This window comes from Bidens hawaiensis, unplaced genomic scaffold, assembly GCF_021521415.1.
Source record: "Bidens hawaiensis isolate Kalapana, Puna unplaced genomic scaffold, B.hawaiensis_p1.1 tig00003590_1, whole genome shotgun sequence".
NCBI lineage: Eukaryota > Viridiplantae > Streptophyta > Magnoliopsida > Asterales > Asteraceae > Bidens > Bidens hawaiensis.
Window position 1 is genome coordinate 43,330 of NW_027491206.1, and position 25,786 is coordinate 69,115.

Consider the following 25,786-nt stretch of genomic DNA (forward strand, 5'->3'; position numbering starts at 1 on the left):
CACTTCGGTCAAGGATTAACGAGGTACCCTTTGGTCTGATAGTACGTGATTATAGTAATCTCCGGCACAAAAAACCCCCGGACGGTGAAAACTATCACCGTCAAGTTTATTAATCGAATAAAGGGTGTTACAATTGGTGGAGATTATGATCAGTGATACAATATTATCTAAGTGTGTGTGTATTGCTAGCCTTGCTTGTCCTTGGATGATTATGAACGTGTACTATATATAGGTAGTGTGCCATAACTGATCATAACTCAATTTAAATAGAAAAAGAATAACAAATATCCTAATTTTAGCCTAGAATCAAGTCTTTCCATAATTATAGCTCTTTCCTTCATTATCCACGCGGTATATTAATTTGATTGCGAGATTATAGCTTTGACTTGGTCATTTAGCCGTTATACCTGCCATAAATATCAAGATAACAAAGGAAAATTTTTAATAAATAATAGGTACTGAGGATCATTGATCCTGACAGGATCTGCAACATATTCTAAGGATAATTGATCCATATTATATGCCAGGATAACATATCCACAGTGTCAAATTTCCGTGTACTAACAATTTCCCCTAAAATGGCGGTTGTGATAAGATCACAACTGTCATTTTGCCTTTGAAATCAAACTTCCTGCAAAACAGATGAGATTTGACAAACTGGGTAGAATTGTCATATATCAATGGATTTTCCTTGGGAACTTCCCTTCCGGCTGTATATTTAACACCATTAAGTTACCATACATGTTGATCCTTCTGTGATCCTTGTAATTGAACTTAGGATACCTGATGCAAATAACTTATGATATTAACTGGGATTAAACCCAACAAACTGGGGACAAGCCCGTGCAACTGGGGACAAGCCCGTGTAACTGGGGACAAGCCCAAACTGGGGACAAGCCCAAAAACTGGGGACAAGCCCAAACTGGGGACTGGCCCAAAGATACGGATGTTAACTGGGGACTCGCGCAAACCGGGATTTAGCCCAAACGTGAGATAACGTGAAAAGGTTATAAACCGATGGTATGGTACGTCTACCATAAATCGTAGGGTCCTTCATATAGCCAAAACAATGAAATTGTGTCAGCCACTAAACGTGTACTGGTCCCGCTTCCTCGGACTATACGTTGGATAGCGTGCGCTCCAGGCGAGAGTGTAGAATCTCTAATTTATAAGAAAGGTGAAAACCTTTAAACCTTAGAGGATATGACCATCGGGGGTCATATCCAATCGTGGGCTAGGCCAAGGGAAATAGTAAAGTACCTTAAATGTAAATGAGAGGTGGCCAACCTCTTAGACATTGAACTTCTTATTGAAATCAATTTTGGGATCCTTGATCCTTCTGAGGATACTTGATCCTGATTAGAAAAAGTATTTCTTGAGATGAATAACATTCCATGCTCTAGGTAACCTGTTGCCTTCCATAGTCAGCAGGTGATATGCCCCCTTTCCGGCTTCTGACTCGATCAAGTAGGGGCCTTCCACTTAGGTGCTAGCTTTCCATCCGCTAGACTGGTTGTATTTTGGAAGGCTTTCATCAAAACTAGATCTCTTTGAAATCTTCGAATCCTGATATTCTTGTTGTATGCCCCAGCTACCCTTTGATGATATGCTGCCATTCTGATCTTAGCTAGGTCTCTGAGCTCATTAACAGTATCCAGATCTTGGAGAAGGATTTCGTTGTTGGCTTGAAGATCACGGATGCTAGTTCTGTCAGTAGGAACCCCCATCTCCGTAGGGATTACAGCTTCTGAGCCAAACACCAATGAGAAGGGTGTTTGACCTGTTGCATTCTTTGGTGTGGTTCTATCAGCCCAAAGAATATATGGTAGCTCTTCAGACCACTTGCCTTTCTTGGATCCTAGTTTCTTCTTCAAGTTATTGATAATAATCTTGTTACTTGATTCTGCTTGACCATTAGCTTGAGGATGAATTGGTGTGGAGGTAATCATCTTAATGCCCCAACTGTCAAAAAAGTTAGTGGTTCTTTTCCCGATAAACTGGGAACCATTGTCAGAAATAATTTCTGAAGGGATACCAAATCTAGTAATAATGTTTCTTTTAATGAAGGATATCACCTCTTTTTCGCGGACTTGAACAAAAGCTTCTGCTTCTATCCACTTTGAAAAGTAATCAGTCATTGCAAGCATGAATACTTTTCCTCCTGGCGCTTTAGGTAGCTTACCACGATATCCATGCCCCACTTCATGAAAGGCCATGATGAGGATATAGGATACATAGGCTCTGCTGGCTGATGCAGGATATTGCCATGTCTTTGACATGAATCACACTTCTTTAAGTACTCCATGGCGTCTCTCTTTATGGTAGGCCAGAAGTATCCTGTTCTAAGAATCCTAGAGAATAGGGCTCTACCTCCAGTATGATTACCGCAATCTCCTTCGTGAAAGTCTTTGAGCACCTCTTGAATTTCAGGATCTTCGATACATCTCAAGTATGGACCTGCAAGAGATTTCCTATACAGAATATTGTTTAATAAAATGTATTGTGATACCTTAAGTTTGAAGGACTTAGGTTTCTCTGTGGCTGGAATCTCTCCATTTTGAATGAACTTCTTGATCGGAGGATCCAAGATCCTTGATTATTTGAGGATAATGGATCCCAAGGCAAAATCTCTTTTTCAGTTGTTATCTCCCCAACATCTTGTTCTCCTATTGCTGGTGAGAGTATATGGATGGTTGGGATCTTCGTATCTTCTGGAATCTTCAATGATGAAGCTAAATTTGCTAAAGCATCTGCCCCAGCATTCTCTTCTCTTGGTACCTGTATAATACTAAAAGAATCGAAGAACTTTGATAGTTCCTTCACAACATCTAGATATTTGATTAGTTTTTCACCTTTAATAGCATATGAGCCATTAAAGTGGTTAGTCATCAATAACGAATCTACATATACTTGAAGATACCTGATCCTCATGTGTTTAGCTAATTGCAAACTTGCGATCAGAGCTTCGTATTCCGCTTCATTATTGGTGGCTGGGAATGCCACGCAATGGACTGGGGTATTATGTCCCCTTGTGGCGATTTCAGTAGGATACCCAATCCTGTTCCTCTTACGTTGGATGCTCCATCTGTAAAGAGGATCCAAGGATCCTTGGCTTCTTCCAGTTGTTGAACCTCCAAATCAGCTTCCTCTTGTATGTCACTACTGAAATCAGCCACAAAGTCTGCAAGTGCTTGTGACTTAATGGTTGTTCTGGGCTCATACTGAATATCATATGCACTCAATTTCACAACCCATTTAGCCATCCTTCCTGACAATTCTGGTTTTCTAAGCACATTCTTAACAGGATAATTAGTTCATAAAATAATAGTATGTGTTTCAAAATAGTGTCTCAACTTGGTTAAGGCCATAATCAAAGCAAGAATTAATTTTTCAAGGTGAGGATACCTGACTTCTGCATTTAACAGGCTTTTACTTACGTAATATACCGGGTGCTGTTATCCTTCATGATCCTTGGCTAGAACAGCATGATTGCATTTCCTGACACAACTAAGTATACGGACAACGCCTCACCATCTATTGGCTTCATCAAAGAGGGCGCTGAGGATAGATAATCCTTAAGAGCCTTTAGTGCATCTTCATGCCTTTGAGTCCATTCAAACTTTTTATTTTTCCTCAAGATATCATAGAAGCCTTTGCACTTCTCTGAGGATCTGGAAATGAATCTGTTGAGGGCAGTTATTCTTCCCGTCAGTCTTTGGACATCTTTAGCATTCCTAGGAGACTTTAAATTAATGATGGCTTCTATCTGATCAGGGCTCGCTTCTATTCCCATTTTGGTCACCATGTATCCTAGAAACTTTCCAGCCTTAACACCAAAATGGCATTTTGACGGGTTTAGCTTCATGTTATATTGGTCAAGGATATTGAATGCTTCTTCAAGGTCTCTTAGGTGATCCTCAGCCCTCTTCAAATTCACTACCATGTCATCTATGTAGACTTCCATGGTTTTGCCTAACTGATCCTTGAACATCATATTGACCAATCTTTGATATGTTGCCCCTGCATTTCTTAGTCCGAATGGCATAGCAATATAACAATATATGCCGGTAGGAGTCATGAATGTTGTATCCTCTTGATTAGATGGTTCCATCTGAATTTGTTGAAATCCAGAGGAAGCATCCATAAGGGTAAGCATCTCATGTCCTGCCGTTGCATCCACCATGGAGTCTATATGCGGTAAAGGGAAAGGATCCTTGGGGCATGTCTTGTTTAAATCGGTGAAATCGACACACACCCTCCATTTTCCATTCTTTTTTGAAACAACAACCACATTAGCCAACCATCGAGGATACTTAACCTCTCTGATCATACTGGCCTTAAGAAGTTTTCAACTTCTTCTTGTATGATCGCGTTCCTCTCAGGAGCGAATTTCCTCGCTTCTGATGGACGGGTTTAATAAAATAATCAAGGCCCAACTTATGAGTAATTACCTCCTTAGAAATACTTGTCATGTCAAAATGTCTGAAAGCAAATGTGGATTTTCGTCGCTTTAGGAAGGATATCATATCCTCCTCGATATCGTCAGGGATACAGGATCCTAGGAACACCTTCGCGTCTGGATCTTCAGGATCTAAAGATACTTCTTTTACGTCTCGCTCCCGAGCTTCCAGCACGTCCCTAGGATGTTGCTGTAATTGCTATGCTATCGTTTGTTTAGCTGTCGGCTTCATTCATAAAGAATAATAATTCTTGTCTTCCACTTGGTCACCATCTATCCTTACTACTCCCCAAGGAGTTGGTAGTTTGATGCACTGAAGGTAAGAGAGGCTACAGCCTTCATTCCATGTATCCAAGGCCTGCCAAGAATAACGTTGCAACAAGAAAGATTGTCAATAACACAAAACTTTTGGTAAGAGTTTAACCCTTCGATGTATATCGGGAGTTTGAAGTCCCCCAATGTTTTCTTGGTTTCACCACTGAAACCCACTAGAACCAACGTTCTTGGGATGATTTCTGAGTCCGGGATGTTCATTTTCTGTAGTACGTCATGTTGGATGATGTTGACCGAGCTTCCACCGTCGACTAGGATCCTGCGTACATAACGGTTAGCAATAAATAAAGTTATAATCAAACCATCGTGGTGAGGATCCTGGATGCTTGTCTTATTTTCTTCATCAAAGAAGATTCTTTTGTCAGTCGTCAAAGTAGTGGATATGACTGGTCGGTCTCCCTTCTCCAACTTTGTTTCTTTGGCGTGTCTTTTTGCCAAGGAGAAAGAAGTACCGCATATATCTGAGCCACCGGAGATGAAGTTGATTACTTGTGCGTCTAGTGGGGGTGGAGTTGCTTTATGTGGTACGTTTTCAGAATCCTGGATCCTAGGCTTTTTTCTTCCCAGAAGCTCTTTGAAATGACCCTTACTCAGGAGGTATCCAATTTCCCTCCTTAAACCAATACAACCTTCTGTCTGATGGCCAAAGTCTTCATGGAATGCACACCACTTGGACTTGTCTTTGAAGGATGTTGTTTGCTCATCTTTTCGAGGCCACCTTGCTTTCTCTCCAAGATCCTTCATGGCACAAATCAACCCATGGGTATCAACAGAGAAGCAATACTCGGAAATACTTGGGCAGTCCTCATCATCTTCTCCTTCTTCAACTTCCCGGACATTTTGATTGTTGAATTTTGTGTACGGATTTGAGTCGTTGTTCCTGTATGAGGATCCTTGTTTCTGGTTAGATGACTCTTGTTTTGTTGGAGCTCCTGATCGTTCTTGGATCTTCTTGTCATCCTCTAGCCTTATAAATCTGAGTGCCCTATTTCTGACTTCATCAAAAGTCATGCATGGGGTCATCACAAGATCGTCATAAAATGTGGAGCCCCTTTGAAGTCCCATCTTGAACGCTTCAACCGCCGTAGCCATGTCAATATTCGGTATTTCTAAGGCTTCCCTTCCAAACTTTGTAACAAAATCCCTTAAGGATTCATCACGAAGTTAGATAACTCTATATAAATCACTAGTTAATTTCTCGAATTTTCTACTACAAGAAAATTGGCTATTGAACAAATTAACTAAGTGAGAAAAAGAAGTAACGGAAAAGGGTGGAAGACTTAGCAGCCATTTTAATGCGGATCCTGTTAGTGTGGATCCGAAGTCTTTGCACAAGCAAGCTTCCTTGAGTCTCTCCGGGATAGGGTTGATTTCCAAACGCTCCCTATATTGTGCAACGTGCTCTTCAGGATCGGTGGTCCCATCATAAGTCTTCATGTTGGGGGTCTGGAACCGCATCAGGATTTCAACATCACAGATAGGTGGAGCAAATCTGGATAACTTATGACTTCCCTCAGGTATCTCGGGATTGGTCGTATCACCCCGGGAACACTTGATATCATATCCTTGAGCTTCTGTAGCTCTTTGGCCATAGCTTGGTTGATACCTGCATCCTGCACGGGACCACGGTTAGCGTTAAAGGATATAGGATCATATGGGTTACCTCTTTGCTGGGTGAAGGTAGGAATCCCGGATGAGTAGCTGGGATAAGCAGAATCTGCGATAGGAGTTGGTCCTCCAGAAGCTATGGTCTGCATGGGGATAATGTCTCCTTCATGGACCTCCGAAGACCTTTGATGTTGAACCCCTGAGAATCCTTGATCCTTGAAGAAGGATCCTTGATTGTGGATGAAGGATCCTAGTGGTTGGGAGTTAAAGGATCCTTGAAGATACAATCCGGAGGATCCTGGTTGAAGGATCGATGGTCCTTGCTGAAAGATTGAGGATCCTTGAGCTGGTTGAACCATGGACTCCTGTTGAAGGATAGATGATCCTTGCTGGAAAATCGAGGATCCCTGAGCGTGCTGACCCATAGATCCTGGTTGAAGGATAGATGATCCTTGCTGGAATATGGAGGATCCTTGAGTCTGTTGAGCCACAGATCCTGAAGTAGTGAAATCCAGAATCATTGGCATTAAAGGAGTCTGATCCCCCAGTGGCCTTTTATTCTTCTTGAGATCTTCAATTTCACGTAGGATCTTCTGGTTGGTTTTGTTCTGCTGCTCCATGTATGCCTTAACCTGTGAAAACATAGCAGAAACATCATTGTTAGAGTTAACCACCGAAGTGGCAGTAGTGTTCTTTGAGCTCTGGAAGACTGGAATTTGTGTCTTGTTTCCAGTAGCAGTAGCCCTCGGTGCTCCCGTGATTGGAGGAGGCATCGGCGGCAAAGTCTTGATGAGAGAGAAACCCAAGATGGCATGGTTGATGAAACAGAGGTTGATTGAGAGGTCATTGATGGTGATATGGGTATGAAAGGTTGAATATTGATAAGGTATTTTCTGGATTATAGCACCAATCGCCCCACGGTGGGCGCCAAATTGTTTTGGATAAAAATCAGCTAAGGATAAAGTATCCAAATCTGTAAAGTGAGGTATAGTGCTATGTTGATAATAACGAATATGTAATCGAAATCTTGATGTACACAATGATTTGATCACGAGGGAAAAAGCCCTTGAATACGATAATCTTACTTCGGTCAAAACTTAACAAGGTAATCTTTGGTCGAATCACTTCGGTCAAGGATTAACGAGGTACCCTTTAGTCTGATAGTACGTGATTATAGTAATCTCCGGCACAAAAAACCCCCGGACGGTGAAAACTATCACCGTCAAGTTTATTAATCGAATAAAGGGTGTTACAATTGGTGGAGATTATGATCAGTGATACAATATTATCTAAGTGTGTGTGTATTGCTAGCCTTGCTTGTCCTTGGATGATTATGAACGTGTACTATATATAGGTAGTGTGCCCTAACTGATCATAACTCAATTTAAATAGGAAAAGAATAACAAATATCCTAATTTTAGCCTAGAATCAAGTCTTTCCATAATTATAGCTCTTTCCTTCATTATCCACGCGGTATATTAATTTGATTGCGAGATTATAGCTCTGACTTGGTCATTTAGCCGTTATACCTGCCATAAATATCAAGATAACAAAGGAAAATTGTTAATAAATAATAGGTACTGAGGATCATTGATCCTAACAGGATCTGCAACATATTCTAAGGATAATTGATCCATATTTTATGCCAGGATAACATATCCACAGTGTCAAATTTCCGCGTACTAACACCGCTAATGACCAGTGAATGAACATACAGCAACATTTCCATCCTAAAGAATTTTGCTTTGTATCTCTTTCTCTCTCAAAGAATTAGCACTCTCTCCCTTCACTGCCACCAGATTAAGTACCTTGAGCCGTTCGTTGCCGGTTTGAGCCATTGGAACACCTCCAGCCTTTCTCTGCCGTTTGAAGCCACCATCGCCCCGCGTCCAAACACTTTCTATAAGTGGACAGTGTCTCGGCCATCTTCGTTTCCAAAATATTTTTGTAATCTTCACGGGTTACTTATTGTTCGTTTATCTCAGCTTGTTATATATACAAAATCAAACATGTTATACGTATTTTTATGCATCATGTTTTAAATTAAATAAGTTATACGTCGTGTTTTAGCCAATTCTATGTAAGCTATGCACAAAATTTTGGAGCGTGCGGTCTACTGGAAGCAACCTCTTTATCTTTAGGGATATAGGTGGGGTTTGCCTACATTCCATCCACCCAGAGCCTACTGGTGGTTTTGGCTATTTGTGAGATTTATTGGGTATGGTTATTGTTGTATTTGTTTAAAATCATGCAAAGATGCTAATATCTACTTAGATTTTGTGATTGTATGAAGATTAGGTCATAGATCGTATAAATCATAGTTTCATGATTACTTATTGAGTTGTTTATCCTAATTTCCGATCAATCAGATTATTACTTTTATATCCGATTCTGTACAATGTTTGTGTTTTAAATTTGTATATTTGGGTTTTAAAGTTATTAGATTAGTAAGTATGTTAAATTGTTTTGAAGTGCAGTTTTGGTTTGAGAAACTAGAATGTTTTAGGTGTGTCAATTTCGTAGGTATGCTTAAATTTCAAATATGTTTAATTATTAGATATTGAAGGTTTCTATTTGGTAAATTATTAAGCGATGTCCCGTTTAATTTTATTTTCATAGTAATTTCTTCGTGTTGTGCATTATAGACTTTCATAGGTTGTCTTCATTTTAATCATCATGAGCATAGAAATTCCCATCTGAAATTGATTTAGAAATTAATTTTGGATTATCTTCGTTTTATAACCACTTTTTAAATGTTTTATTTCATTTAGGATATGAATCTTTATTACATGATTGTTTGTTGAGAGAAGTACTAATTGTGTTCCTATGGTTTATGGAAGAGGCACTTTGAGTCCCTTAAACTTGATAGAACCGACTGAGTTCCTAGGGGGTGTTTGGTAGAGGGAATTGAGGGGTGAGAAATGGAATTGGAAAGAATTCTCTTGTTTGTTTATGAAAGAAAGAGGTGAGAAATGGAAATAAACCATTTCCATTTCTCTGATTTTGTTTCTCTAAAAAAAGCGGAGAATTGGATTTCTAGGGTTTCATTTCTCAGCCTCACTCTCTCACGCCTCTCCCTGCTGTTCGATCTACAGCAGCAAACTCACGCCTCTCCCTGTTGTTCGATCGACTTGCAGCCTCTAATCACCCACAAATCATCTCCAATCCAAGAACCGAGTTCGTATTCGCGATCCTTGCTTCGATTCCAACGATCCTAGGTATGAAACTTTCATTTTTTCGACTTTCTTATGCTCGACCAGACCTAAACCTCGATCCAAACTCAGATGCTGATGTCGATTGTTATCGTGGGATGTTTGTATGTTGTTGGTAATCGATTTAGATATGTTAGATTTCAATGGTTTATGTTTAATTCGACTCTTGATGAAATCTTTGATGTCTAGGTTGGAAATTGAACATTATATGGTATGAAATTGATGAGTTTGAATCATGAATTTTATGTTAGAATGATATTTAGATGCTAGGTTGAATGTTGGAACAGATAAATTGAATGTTTACATGAGTTGCTTGAATGCTGTTGCTGATGAAATCTGTAATGCTGTTTTGTTCAAACAATATTTTGATCATAACAGATGCAAATTGATCGTTTCTTGAGTCTAACATTAAGTTCAAAGAGTCTAGTTTCAAACCCCACTGGTTTCGTAATTTTTAGAGAAGTTTTGATTACCCAAACGTGAAAAATAAAACCGAAGGTCAAATCTGTTTTTGACTGACAGATTTTAGGTCCACTTCTAAAGAGCATAACTCTCTTGTTTTTGAAGTTTTAGACTTCATTCCTCTTTCTAATGAACATTTTAAGTGTCTAGAATATTTCCCAATTGGCCTTGTATGCAAATCCTGAGTAGTCAATTTTTGAGAAATTTTGACATTTACAAACTCTGAACAGTAAGTTTTAGATACCTTTGATAATTAGCATTTTAGTTGAAAACCTTATGCATACTTTAAAATTTGAGAAAAATATATAAACACCTAGAGATGTTGAAGTTTCTGTGAAAATATTTTCATAATTTATTTCAATTGTTTTGTTGATAAATAAATCTATATTTACAAACTCAAATCTGACCAAAAAACTCAGATTTCTACATATCAACAAATCATCACTTTTTACACCATTTTTATCTAGAAATTGACTTGTAACTCACATGGAAATCTTAGGGATCTTGTATAACATTGACTTGTAACTCACATGGAAACTTGGATGTTCAATTTCATCCAAATTAACATATATATTGATGTAAACATTGGCAATTAAACAACATTCAGCAAGTCAGTGAATAAAGTAGCCTGTAATCATTTTTCTTGCTTTCATGATTACTTTGTTGCTAATATTTGGATTATATTTTGGAGTTATTTGCTTTTCTTGAATTTTCTTATATTTTTATGTGTAGATGGCAAGATCACCTTCCAGACAAAGAATAGTTGCCATAGGTGCATTTTATGTCATTTATGTTACGATTCGTTGGTGAATGTTGTGTACTTATCATTTGAGTCGGTCGATTGAGTCAATGACTTTACGTACAAAATATTTAATGAGTTACCATAATAGGCGTGAAAACATGGTGAGGATGGTTTATGAAAGTGATGTTACGAGTGTTGTTAACATAAGAATGAATATACATGCATTTACAACACTTTGTGATATGCTAGAAACTAGAGGGGGACTAAAGAATAGTAAAAACATGCTAGTTGATGAGCAAGTTGCTATGTTTTTACATACCTTTGCTCATAATGCAAAGAATAGGATACTAGTTAACAGATTTCATCGGTCCGGGGAAACTGTAAGTTGGTATTTCAAGTTAGTCTTAAATGCTATATGTCGATTACACAAAGAACTCTACAAGTCACCCGTGCCAGTGCCAGATAATGAAACTGATGAAAGATGGAAATGGTTTAAGGTTAGTCAAACACATTTTTTATTAAAGATATTTTTTGCTAACATAAATTAGTAAGTAATGTTTTCTTTTAACTCAGGGTTGCTTAGGAGCATTAGATGGAACATACATTAAAGTTAAAGTCCCTGCTATTGATAGAAAACCTTATAGGACAAGAAAAGGGCAGATTTGTACTAACGTACTCGGAGTATGTACGAGAGACCTTTTATTTACGTATGTCTTAGCGGGATGGGAGGGTTCTGCAGCTGTAGTAGAGTTTTGCGTGATGCAATCAGTAGACCCAATGGTCTTAAAATAACTCCGGGTATGTGATAGACAATTTTCAAAGAATATACATAGATTTAAGTATGATAATTAACATAGAGTTTATGGTTAATTGTAGGAACATACTACCTTTGTGATGCTGGTTATACAAATGGTGAAGGATTTTTAACTCCATATCGAGGTCAACGTTATCATCTTAACGATTGGTCTCGTCCTCCTACGAATGCTAAGGAGTTCTTTAATATGAGACATTCATCGGCCAGGAATGTTATAGAAAGATGTTTCGGAATGATTAAAGATAGATGGGCTATTTTGCGTGATAACTCATATCGTCCCATAGAGTCCATGCCACGTATCATCATTGCTTGTTGTTTATTGCACAATTTCATACGAACAACAATGAGTGAAGACCCTCTTGATAACGAAATCCCAGTAAATCACACACAACCTGCAAATGACCATGACAGTGTTATTTCTATGATCGAGCCCTTACAAGAATGGACCGATCGTAGAGACCTTCTTGCTAATGAAATGTTTAATAGTTGGACTGCGATGCGTGCGCAGCGTGCCAACAATGTTTCTTAATTATGTTTGACAATTATGTATTTTTTATTTGTAGAACCAAGGATGTTTCTTATTAATGTTTATTTATGCACTTTATTTGTTTCTTATTAATGTTTCTTGTTATATTTGTATTTGTAGTTACATGAATTATGATTTTTAATTGTATAATTATGCATTTGTACGTAGACATGGCAGATTCAAATATAGTGAGAGGAGTTACTCGGAGCAAGCATACCTGGACAAATGATGAAGATGCAAAGCTAATTGATGCATTAATGGAGATACATGCATCCGGAAAGTATGCTGGTGCTGACAATGGATTCAAACCAGGTTATTTAAATGGTGTTCAACAATTGCTAGATGTAAGTCTTCCTAACTCTGGCCTCAAAGCAGAACCACATATAAAGTCTAGGATGAAGACATGGAAGACACACTTTAGCATTGTATATGATATGGTGCATACAAGTGGGTTTGGTTGGGATGAACAAAAATGTTGTATTATTGCCGATGATAGTGTTTGGAATGAATACGTGAAGGTATATTCTAAAAAATATATTTTTTAGATTTTAAAATTTTAGTCTAATTTATTTGTAATTGTCTTGTAGTCTCACAAAGGTGCTGTGAATTTTCGTGACAAGTCATTTCCTTTCTATGACAAATTGTGTACCATATTCGGTAAGGATAGAGCTACTGGTAGTAAAGCAGTTGACCTTGGAGAAGAAGATGATGTTCAAGAGACGCAAAAAAGCTCACCTGTTGATATTGAAGACTTTGATTTTGTTGATGAAGCCGTTCCAAATGTTGATAGATCTGAAGGACAAACAGGAAGTGTAACAAGCAAGCGCAAAAGAGGTAGAAGCACGGATGCAGATGAGATATATCGAGAGTCTTGCAAAGATATCAAGGAAGTTTTGCTTCGATTTGGGGAGATGGTGGGTGAACAACTTAGCAAAGAAGGTATGGAGGCTCGTGAAATCTATGAAAAGGTTAGTGATGAGTTGAAAGCTTTACCAGGTATCACTACGAAAAAACGGTTCAAAGCAGCTCATTTGATTGGTAAAGATGTGGATCTAGGACGTTCTTTTCTTGCGTTGACAATAGAAGAGAAAATTGAGATGGTCGAGTTGTATACCGATGTTTCAATGGGACAGTTGTGTATGGTTGAAGTATGTTTTGTATGTGAATTGGTTTTAACTATGGTTGATGTTTTTTGCTTAAAAACTATATTTTGTATGTGAATTGGTTTGATCAATGCATATTTTGGTTGGAATTTATGCATCTTTTTATATGTTTTTTATTTTTTAATAAATATTTGTTATGAAAAAAATACTTGTGCTAATGATAAAGTTGATATAATTCTCTGTTTATTTCCTATGTACCAAACAAGAGAAATGATTCTCAGCTATATTTCTCTACTGAAATCTTTGTACTACCAAACAGAATAGTCAATTCTCATTCTCCAGACCAATTCCCTTTCTCTGCAATTCCATTTCTCTATTCCATTTCTCTACAATTCCATTCTCTGTACCAAACATGGTTTTCTAGCAAGATAAATTACATCCCTTCCATCGTCTTTTTTTTATTAACGGTGTTAATTTGAGGTAAAGTATTTCTATCATAATATAATGAAACTTTACCTCTAATAGTGACTAAATTTTCTGAATGACAATCGCATGTTTACAGTTTTTTAATGCATCTTTATGGTGGAATTATTGGTGTTTGTACCTAGTACTATTAAAACCTAGTACTTTTTGTTACATGTCCTTTGGTGCATTCTTTTAAAAGATTTATTCGGTATTCGTTCATTGTGGAAGTCAAAAAGCATGCTTTATTAGGTTAGCACACGTGTTTGAAATACCAGACTCTATTTGGTTGTCCCATAAAGCCATAAGTCTTTCAAATATTAGTGTTAGTTTGCTTTCTCTCCAATGACACGAGAATGATATTAATATTTTGAATTTTAAGGTTTTAGGTTTGAAATCTTACTTAAAAAAGTTTTTCTATAGTGATGGATTTTCTCTTTGATGGTGTTTCTGAATGAGTTATGCATGGAGCGTCAAAATCAATATGGACAGTTAACGGCCCGTATCATAAAGACTCATTCAGGTAATAGGTATTTAAGATAGTTCGAAACGTTGTTAAAAGAGATTGTATTCCCTAATTACATTCTTAATATAACCAAGCTAATTAACATGTATAATCCAGAAAATAACATATTCATGCATATTTGATAGTGCTATATTGTACAACTCTACATATATTTCCGTATTTTTGTATTGTTTGATAAGAACAAGCTTCTACTTTTATAATCATGATTTATGGGTTAGACTAAATGTACTCATCTTCCTTGCTTGTCATACCCTTTCTTATGAACTCTCAATTACTTTAATAATTTTATTTGGCATATTATTCACCTCTAACAATACTTCTATGTTAAAATATTATATATCGCATATCATTAGATAATTTATTCTTAGTGTATAAAATTTAGGCAGTTTATTACATGAATACACTACTTCGTTTTTTGTTATTTTAACTAACAAACAATATAAAATTTGTATTAAAAAATAAAACTATCTCTAAAAACTATTTAAAAAACAGTGAACAAAAAAGAGCTTAGAATATGTGTTTTAAAAATAAAATTAATAAAAGATAATAAAATGAAAAAAAAAACCAAGAAATTAGTTATTGAATTGTATTAATGTAAAACCTAAAAGAGGATATATTAGGGGTGTTTACGGTTCGGTTTGAAACCGTGAAACCGTCCAAACCGACCATTGGTTCGGTTTCACGGTTGGTTTTTTCTTCAAGTTTCGGTCAGTCGGTTTCAATTATTTCAAACCGCAGTGAACGGTTTGGTTTACGGTTTGTATCAACAAAACAATCGTACAAAACCGGATAGGACCGTATAGTTAATTTAAATATATATTTAATTTTATTGATATTTCATATTATATATATATCAATATTTATTTTAAATATGAAAATTGTTTAATCGTCATATTATACTATTAACTAAACACTAATTGAAAAATGGTTGAGCCCAACTTCCAAATGCAATAGCAAGTTGCAATGAATCAACCTTTAAATTTTCTTCATTAAAGTATAAACCTTAAATCAATATATACTTTATGATGACTCGGAATCTCAGGCCAGTTATTCTTATGTATTTTCATGTTTCTGGAAAGATTGTGTTTTAACATTACCATGGACGAATTGTATTTATATACGTTAAATATTTTAAATTATTCATGGCCCAAACCGTGAAACCAAACCGTAATGAACGGTTTGGTTCGGTTCGGTTTAAGAATTCAACGGTTTGGTTTTGATTTACAAGAATAAAAAACTGTTACTATCGGTTCGGTTCACAGTTTAACCCAAAAACCGCAAAAACTGAACCATGAACTATATGTCTAATACTAAAAAAGAGAAGAAAGAGAATACCTTTAGCAACGCCTTGATTTATTTGTTCAAAACATATATGACCTTCATGAGTTCATGGTGTCTTAAGTATTATAATGTTACTAATGTACAGTTTTAGACAAATAGAAGGATTTCAGTAGAGTTTAATAATACAAACAAATGATGTGGAGCTTTGAGGATCTACCAACTAATAAGCTTGTACTTCATGCAATTAAAGATGTATATTCAGAAATGATACATGACATCCACAACATTTGCCACATGAAGTCAACTTATGTGAACTAATGTTTTTGCTTAGAAAAATTATACGTATTTACACATTCAACGTACAAAAGGTGTCACTTGGATGAAAAAAAATAAAAGTGCCCAAAGTGAAAACAGTAGAAAGCAAAAGTGAGAATCTGAAAAAGATAAAAACACTAATAATTCCACCATGAAGATTCAAAGGCAGTTGAAATCATATGTTCTTGCCCAGAAACATACTTACCTTCTTGATGGCGGTGGATACAACCACCCGTCTAGGAGCGAGTCCGTGTACACGAACTCGCTCTTTAGCTCTAGCGAGTCAAAACTCGACCCTAAATCCGGAAGCTCAATTATCTCATCAAGTTCTTCGGATGCGGTTTCTAAACACGAAGATGGAGAGTCGAATTCCGTCATGGCTGCGGCTTTAGCCGCAGCGGTTTGCACGTCTCTTGGAGAGCACGAAACAGCGCGCGGAAGTGATCCAGCGAGTTCGGGGAAATTAAGAATAGCCGAACTCCCTTTGATACTAACCGCGGCAACATCGTGTTCCCGAGCGGCCATTTGTGGCGTAGGAAAAGTCCCTAGCCAAATGCGCGATTTTTTCCTTGGCTCGCGGATTTCAGACACCCATTTGCCCCAACTTCTCATTCGAACACCGTGGTATACCGGATGTTTGGTGCTCGAATCACGGGTTCTTTTGACGGTTCTGGTTTCGGGGTTTTTCGAGTCGGGTATAGGTTGATTTGATCTAGGAGAATTATAAGGTGGTGAATTCTTCATTAGGGCATACGTATAGGGTGAAAGAGAGCCGTACTCATGAGCACATTATGTTTCTTTGTATGTTAATTTTGGTTGAAAGGACAATAAAGATTGAAAGAAACTTGTGATCTTTATGGGATTAAAAGATTGTGTCGTTGCGTGTTTAATCAGAGTGAAGACAGTAGGATATTCACTCCTAGATTTCTACCCTCATTTTCCAATGAGTTCTGTACAGCTAGCTACTTATAATATAGAGAGAGGGATGGGGTCCTTGACAACAAACAAGTGCCCATAACACATTGTTCTTTTAAGAAAATTTCACCAGTCTTTTTGAAACTACTCCTAGTAAGTTCTCAAAGATTCACTTGGCACTGTTTGTTTACCCATTGTGTTTTGTCTTCCATCTTTCCATCCTTACATCATCATAAGATTTATCTTTTTTGTCTATTACTATAATAAATTTATGCTACTTTTATGTAAGAGCATTTAATTCAGCACCTATTAGATTTACTTAAATAACCAGTAGAACCTACTATATATAGCTATAGTAAATAGTTTATTTAAAGGCTAACAATATGTATATAGTCTATCTTACCTAAGTTTGAATCTTTGAACAGTGGTGTTCTTTTTTATTAGTGACATACATGTACTTTTTGAAATCGAACCAAGACCCTTAGAAGTTTCATTTTTTACATGTACTGCGTGGTTTGAACCCTATTACATTTCTCTTGCCTAACAATTAATCCATCTAGCATTTGTCAACTAGTCCGCCATGGATCATTGACCAGGCCCGGTTTTTGGGTCGTGCGGCCCGTGCAGTGGCACGAGGCCCAAATTTTTAAGGGGCCCAATGGTTTTAAATTTCTCTTGCCTAATAAAAAACCAACTTGAATACTATGCAGAGTAGCAGACGAACGATAACACGGGAATCACTGAATCAGGAATCAAAATTCAAAGGTATGATTTATTGATTTTTATTATGATTTATTGATTTTTATTACTGTTAATTGATACCTAATTATATACTTGCAAATATGAATTTTCAATTTGGATTTGATAAACCTATAATCGACAATAAAATTTTTTACCAAAAAAAGTATATCATGTTTGCAAAATCGTTTTTTGTATTATATTTGAAAAAAAATGGCTTTTTGATGATGATTGGCTGACGTTAATCACTTTGGATTTTTTTTTCTTTTTTTTAACATTGAAGACAAAGTATTATGTGTTTGTGATTTGTCTAACATGAGTCTTTTTTAAGTTTCATGAGTAGATTAGTTGTTTTGTTACTTTTTTGCTAGTAATATTGAATGGTGAATATTTTTGTTTTTGTCTAGAAATCATGCCTCCCGTTCCCAAATATAAATACCTCTCAAAACGAAATATTAGAAAGTATGGACTACAAAGACTTGATCGAGAGCTTTGCTTCCCAAAACGCTAGGAGAGTCTCAAAATTCGCTAAGTTACATCGTTTTGATACACTAGTTTTGTTTTGTTTATTTTAAGGAATATGTCAGCTTTATTTTAAAACAGTTGTATTCGTATTATGGTTTTTTGGTATTTAATTGAAGAGTTTATATTATAAGAAGGAGGCCCAAAATTTGTCTCACACGAAACCTAAATTTTTTTTTAGCTTTCTCGAAGACGGGCCTGTCATTGACACTAGTAAATCAGAGGTACAAGATAACTGATGAGGTGGCTTACATTCTTTCGAAAGAATTGCAATAATTCTATTCCAACTAGTTGTTAAAAGGTTTCCAACTTTATGCAGCCATCATTAACTTTATGTGATTATATTTTCACAAATAAAAAAAGAGTTGAGATCTAAAAAAGAACAAAAGCAAAGTGGTTACCAAATTTCGAATACGGAAATTCAAACAAATAGAAAATATTACACTTTTGACAATATGAAAACGTCAATTTTTTTAGAGGACTTGCCCATGTTGTGGTGCTCTTTGGTCCTAAAAAATATATAACATCTTTTGGAGGGTGGTTATAAATCACATCAAGAACTAAACCGGACCTTTAAAACATTATAATCTTCATTGTCTCTTCTATATACAAATAGTGAATCGGTGAGTGATTCATTAAATAATGCTTTGGTTTTATGTTAATGGATCATTTGATAACGGGTTTTCTTTCTCGAATTCTATATGATTTAGTGAGTTTCTGGTTTTGTAGGGCAATATGCTGTGAGCATATAACACTTATACGCTACAACATACACGCCGTATAACAACTAGAAGGGGTTGATCAGAACTTCTACATAGATCATGCTTCGTTTTTATACGGGTTGCTTTTATGGATTCAGTTCAGATGTTTTAAAACAACAAGAAGGGGTTGATCAGAAAGCTTTTTCTTTGTAAAGAACCACCGTGATTCCAAACTTTTGGTGCAACTGTTCATATTTCTACCACCTAACTAGTCTTACAATTTGCTAATAAAATATTTTGTTGATCCAAAAGAAAAATAATGATAAAAAAAACTATTTTGGCAAGTTCTATATATTAAAAAATTAACAATGTGAAATTGAATTAAAAACTTAATAGTAGTACTCATTTAATTTGTTCCAAGAGTAGATCGATTCAGTATTTGTTTAAATGCAACTGTGCCAAAAAAAATGCATGATATTTTGGGTTTTAGTACATTTTTATTCTTTATTTAGAATTTACTTGTTAAAAATCATTATATTGTTCAGTACTTTTAATACTTTTATCACATGCACACAATAAAAATTCTCTTAAAGAACTAATCAAATGAGTCCGTACAATTTCATTGCACAATTTTTTTTTAGGTATAATCACTTAAAATCAACCACCTAAAATCACTTAAATTTTTTGCGAAATCACCTATTCCATAAAAAAAAACGTGGTACGCTTGTGTTCGAGCCATAGAAAATAATTTAGGCACACTGTACAATCGTTTGTGGATGTACGAGTCATATGTAGACGTTCTAGAAACATTGTGCGATCGGATGTTTATACGGACCATACATCAGCCGCTAATAAGCCTAGCATCCCCTATTTAAACAGATTCCAAGACCATATTTGAGGAGACGACTATTGTATGATATATCCACCCTCTAACCCACTGTTAGAGAGGTTTAATTAGAAGCACTGTAGTCGAAGAACTGAAGATCCAATCTACTAATTCGGTTGTTAAGACGTTGCAAAGTGAGGATTAATCAGTTCTCCTTTTCTATCTTCATTATTTCGATCAGTGTTCTTCTACAAATATGTTTCTTTTTTCTTATTTAATATGTTAGGCTAGATGAGTTTGTATCGTCTACATACTTATAAACCAAGATCATTGACGATTTGATGTGTGTTTGATATTTTAGTCTTATTTATGATATCTGTATATATGTTGAGTCAAGATTATAGGAATTTTGTTGTCAATATTATCTATTGTTGTTTTACAACTCAAGACTTTACAAGGCTAGTGTGTGAGATAGGTTATAAATTCTATCATATTTTAAGAGTCTTGAATTTGTGTTTTATATACACTTGTTGGAAATATTTTAGGCCTCACAAATACTCTATCAAAACATCTTCAAAAAAAGAGTTAAGACTTGTTAGAAGCGTATAAGTTGATAAACAAGACAAACCGAACATTGAATAATCAAAGACGAAATAGGTTTGACAAGATGTTAGTAAGAGTGACATTCTTTTGGGAAAAAAAAACAAGAATAAGATGTTAAATACGACGGAAAGTGGTAATCAAAGAAACTGAAAAAAAATGTCATTACTAATCGACATAATTTTGAGATTGAAGATACGGTTTTGGATATGCAAATTCAAGAACTTGGAAATAGATCAGAGATGTATCCGAATGATTTTAGTAATGAAGAAAGAGGGTGTACTTCAGGTGATCTTACGACATTTTATCACACTTTAAATAAAGATGATATATTTGCAAAATTGTATGGAATGTGTGACCTTGCTCTTGTAATGGTGGAACCCGAAAAGCACGTTACTTTACCTTTGGTTTATTGAATATTAAAGTTAGCGTTGATTTTAAAGTTGCAACAGCAATAGTTGAAAGATGTTTTTTTTATAAAATGAAGCTTATTGAATGGGTGATGAGTATTTGAACAATGCTTTAATTTGTGCGGTCGAAATAGAAAGTTTGATAAAGTAAAAGAAAACGATGTAATGACTCGGTTTCAAGCTTTCAAAAACTGAAGAAAAGAAATCGGTACCCCACGTGCTTAAATATTCTTATTATTGTGTTTCAATTTTTGTTGCGTTTACATTGCATGAAATACGGTAAAAAAATAAAAAAAAATTGACGTTACCCCTAAGATCAATGTATGGATCCACCACTTTTTCAAATGCGCTTTCTAGTTACTAAGTCTGAATAAAAGGGTTTAGAAATATTTTGAGATTCTCCTACGCGTCTAGGAGACGTTAAGACTCTAGCGAGGAGGGTTGGATAGTATGTTTAGGCCTAAAAAATGGTTAGGCCGGCCTTGGCTCAAGTACGGGATTGCAATTTGCAAGGCCTCTAAAATTCAATACGAGGGGCTGGCTCATTTCAGATGGCTTCGGTCATATGATGTACCAGTAATTTTTTCTACATCAAAATTCAATACTTGGTACTATTTTTATACATTAAATTCTTATGTATGGAATAAGAACTAGTAGGGCTGTAAACGAACCGAATGAACATGAACAAGACCTTGTCCATTTCCGCTTTTTAAGGAAATAATTTGTTCACGAACACTTACCGAACGAGATTTTATGTTCGTGTTCGTTTATAAAGGAAATGAATATGTACACGAATACAAACGAACACAAATAAAATCGGCAAAGCCTATAAATTGAGACCGATATATTCATCAACGTGAATAATGAAAGCATGTAAACAAATAGAACGAACATGAACTGTTGGGCTTAGAAGATGATCAAGGAAGATTGGAATCTTCTCAACCTCCTCAGAAATATGCTACGTATGGAATTCGAGAAAACCAGGCACTTTGAGCAAGCTTTACACTTATTCAGGCAAGATATCTTATTTCGAGTAAGGTTATCTTCTGGAATACTTCTAAGTGTTAGGTTCAAGCAAACTACACTTCATCAAGCAAGGTTTTTCTTTAGTCGAGCAAGGTTTATTTAGAGCAAACTCTTGACTTATCCAAGCTTAAACAAAGTAATTTGGTGGCTCGAGCAATGTTTCAATAAAGATGATCTCAATCACATTTGTAAGTAGTTAAAAGGTATTAATATAAGGACTTCTACGAGCAAAGTTCAACCTCGAGCAAGCTACAGTTTCCAAAGCATACTAAGTTTGCTAGAATAAGTCTTAGACAAAATGTTGAAAAGATCAAGAAGAACAAATATGCCCGTAGGATATTTTCGAGCAAAGTTTGATTATATCATAAAGATTGAAGTCTTCTTGAAGAATATTTTCTAAGTTTACTCGAAGGAATGATCAAGCACACTCAATGGTTACAAGGTATGCTCGACAAAGACAAAAGCTTACTTGAAGACCTATTTGACACTTGTAATTATTTAGAATATGTTTGAATATATTTTACAATCATTAGAGGTTCTAGAAGGTGTCAGGTGAGGCTATATAAGAGAATACTAGGTAATATTTATGACAACGGCTGATTACACACTTTTCCAAGTATACCGAATATTTTGTACGGAAAGCAGACGCACCTAACATTCTACCTAGAAACCCTAAAGATATTTCCTTTGTATTTTCACAGATTACTATGAATGAAAATACTTTTGAGTTTATAGTGTGTTTGTAAGCTTTGTGTTATTAAAGCAACACCCTGATTATTATTGTTTCCGCCAGTATTAATCAAGGGTTTTCACTTAGTTATTTCACACTCCGTCTTGTCAATATATTTATGGGTTACGAGTTTGTAGTGAAAGAATCGATCCTAACAATTGGTATCAGAGCTTGTGTTAGCTCTTGTGAAGACCGACGTGTTGCTTTAAAGATTTATTGTGAAGCTTTTACTGAATCTATTATGATTTAAGGTTAAAAAACGATGACGTAAGCAGAGCACTAATACATGGAATAGTGACGTCAGCTGTTCTGTTCTTCATTCTTCAGATCTACAATCATTTTAGGTTTAAAAGTATTCTAATCTTAGTTCTAAACTGTTTTTGATTTGTTTGAGTCTAAATATTGGTTTAATTCATTTGTTTTCATCAGATCCAAGGATTTCATCCTCATTTATGAAGTTTTTCAAAGTTTGTTTAAATTTTCAGTAATTTTCACTTTAAAAGCTTGTTAAAAACACCAAAAATAAAGTAAAGTGCTAAAATCATCCCTGTGGTTTGGTCATTTTTGCGACTTTCATCCAAAATGTTTGTTTTTTGCAACTAAACCCTTGAGGTTTCCCGATTCCTGCCAATTATGTCCAAATCGATAACTCTGTTAATTATTTTGTGTTAAGTGAGGGGCATTTGTGTCATTCATGAAAACCACAATTCTTTAGCTAATTAGATCATGTTCAAAACATAGATTGATAGATGTATATATGTTGATTAGGGCCCACCACTTTCAAACCTTGTATCTTCCGTCATTGAATTAATATCACAGAGTCACACACATATAGATCTTTTATGGACTTTAACCCACCGGTTTTAAGTTTTAACCACATCCTCGCAATCAACCGACGGAGGCTACTATAGGAAGAAGCAAGCTCATCCGTTTAACCACTTCGTCCACCACACCACCTCTCCTCTTTGAAGTTGCAGATACCATCGTCACCACCCTCTTTAAACCGCCAGCCAATTTCAACAACTCACAAACTAATCGGCACCATCGCACATCGGCAACATGAGAACACATTGTCTTGACAGTTAACAATTTTTTGTCAAAAGTCGTCAATCTAATTTCCTCCGCCACCGTCTAATTTCCAAGTTAACCGAGACATAGCTAACGTCGCCGTTGTCTAATTTCCGGCCACACTCGCCGTCAATCGATTCGAGCGCCATATGAGATAAGTTTTTAGGTCAATCTACTCATTTTGATCCACTGAATAAAAGCCCTAAGGTTTCAAGTGTTAAAAGTGGGATAACAAGCACACATTTTTATTTAAAATCAGTGGAAATTCTAGGGTTTAATGGGAGTTGATCTGATCCTGGTAAACATTGAGGAGTAATATATATATATATATATATATATATATATATATATATATATATATATATATATATATATATATATATATATATGCGATTTAGGTGGTGGAGGTGGCGGTGGCATGGCTCTTTTTGATGGTGGGGTGGCCGGATTGTTGGTGATAGAATGGTTAGGTGAGAGGTGGGGCGAAGAACTGATGAAGATGGTTAATTGGGGGTGGGGGTATAGTCATTAGTGGTTAGAAATAAATAAAATAATAAATAATCTAAAAAGATGGTTTTACCCCTCACTTAACAACGAAATTTAACGGAGTTAGTGACTTGGACGTGATTGGCAAGAATCGAGTAACCTCAATGGTGTAGTTGCAAATAACAAACTTTTTGGATGAAATTTGCAAAACTGATCAAACCATATGGACGATTTTGGCACTTTACTCCCAAAAATATTTTCAAACATATGGATGACCAAGAAGTGTCAACTAACAAGATTCCAAGATTGTTAGGTCAAGAGAATTATATTAAGTGGAAGGTACTTTTTGAGGCTATTGTTTGCTATAATGACACTGAGCTATGTAACTCCATCAGTAATGGTCCTTATGTTCCTGCTAAAGCAACAAACAATAATCAAGCACTTGAAAGGCAGATGAAGAAAAGGAATGAAATGACCCTTTCAATGCGGAAATTGGGTCTGTCATGGGAAATTCTAACCAGTGTGAACCATCACACCACTATAAAGGCCATGTATGATGTAGTGGTGGAAATGTTTGAAGACAACACTGAATTGAAACATTAAGAAGGACAGGTTGAAGCAACAACTTGACAGGTTCAAGTTTAAGGAAGGAAAAAGGCTGAAATTTGTCTTGCAAAGATTTGTGGCAATTGTTAATGAAATTAGAACAACTAATCTTGCTATTATTGATTTTAATCTTAACAAGAAATTGTTGCCATCTTTGTTTGGTGAATGGTACACTTTCAGCAAGTTTATCAAGGAGAAGACCAATGTTCCCAACTCAAGCTTGATGATGTAATATGTTTCCTTCGAGCTACTGAACATGAGATGCTTGAAAACAATATGATCAAAGTAGAGAAGCCCAGTTTTCAAGTTGCAAACACACTAATAACTCCAATGGGAAATTTGCCTACCAAGAATCATTAGCAGATTCCTATTATTGAAGAGCCTAATGACTTTAATGTTGAAACTCCTAGAGTCTGCAAGTCAAGCATCAGGCAGTCAAATTGGACAACAGAGATTCAACGTCCAAATGATAGACGATGGTGATACTTCTTCTATGGCTAGTGGACATGCTCCATATCTTTCTAGCAGCTCAACATAAGGAAATGAATCCCAAGCTTTGTTTTCCAGGTTTACTGAGTCTTACAATGCATTTGTGGCCAAAAATTTAATTCACAAGTGTTGTTCAAGAAGATTTGGAACAGATTGATGTAGATGACCTGGAGGATATGGATCTAAAATGGCAAGTGATGTGAAGGTAAAAGTCTGTGCATTAAGCATTTAATTTCGTGTGTTTTAATTAGTTAAATATTGTGAACACGAGTACTTTGAGTGCGTTAGTGGTTACAGGTGTGCAGAGCTTAACAGAGCTTATTTGGGGCTAATTTGGAGTGTTTGAGGATGGAAGAATCAATATTATGTGGAGAGAGGTGATCGGGAGCTTAACCGGACGATCGAGACTCAAAAAGAATGAGAAAACGGAAATTTGGAGTAAGGCCAGCCATAGGCTACGCCTTCCAGGCCGTAGCTTACGGCCTGGAAGTTGGCGTATGGAAGAACATGAGAGCCGTAGCTTACGGCTCAACCGTAGGCTACGCCCTACTGGCCGTAAGCTACGGCAGCCCTTCCGTATGCTACGGTGGCCCGGTCGTAGCTTACGGTCAGGTCTGACGGAAAATCGATTTTAGGGTGTTTTTCATGCCATATTTAAAAGGAAAAAACCCTAAGGTGGATGGGATTCATCACCACCGGTATTGGTACTTCTTGGAGGCATTTTTACACCACCATAACACTCTCTAATCACATGATTGATCCATGAAAATATTCCTCAACATCATAATCAAGAGATTGAAGATCAAGATGCAAGGCTAAAGACTTC

The 25,786-nt window shown here is 36.2% G+C and overlaps 1 pseudogene; it reads right to left on the reverse strand.

Moving 5' to 3' along the window:
• Positions 1-15,739: 15,739 nt before the first annotated feature.
• On the reverse strand, positions 15,740-16,805 carry LOC143623905 (dehydration-responsive element-binding protein 3 pseudogene; annotated as a pseudogene).
• Between the last annotated feature and the right edge of the window lie 8,981 nt (positions 16,806-25,786).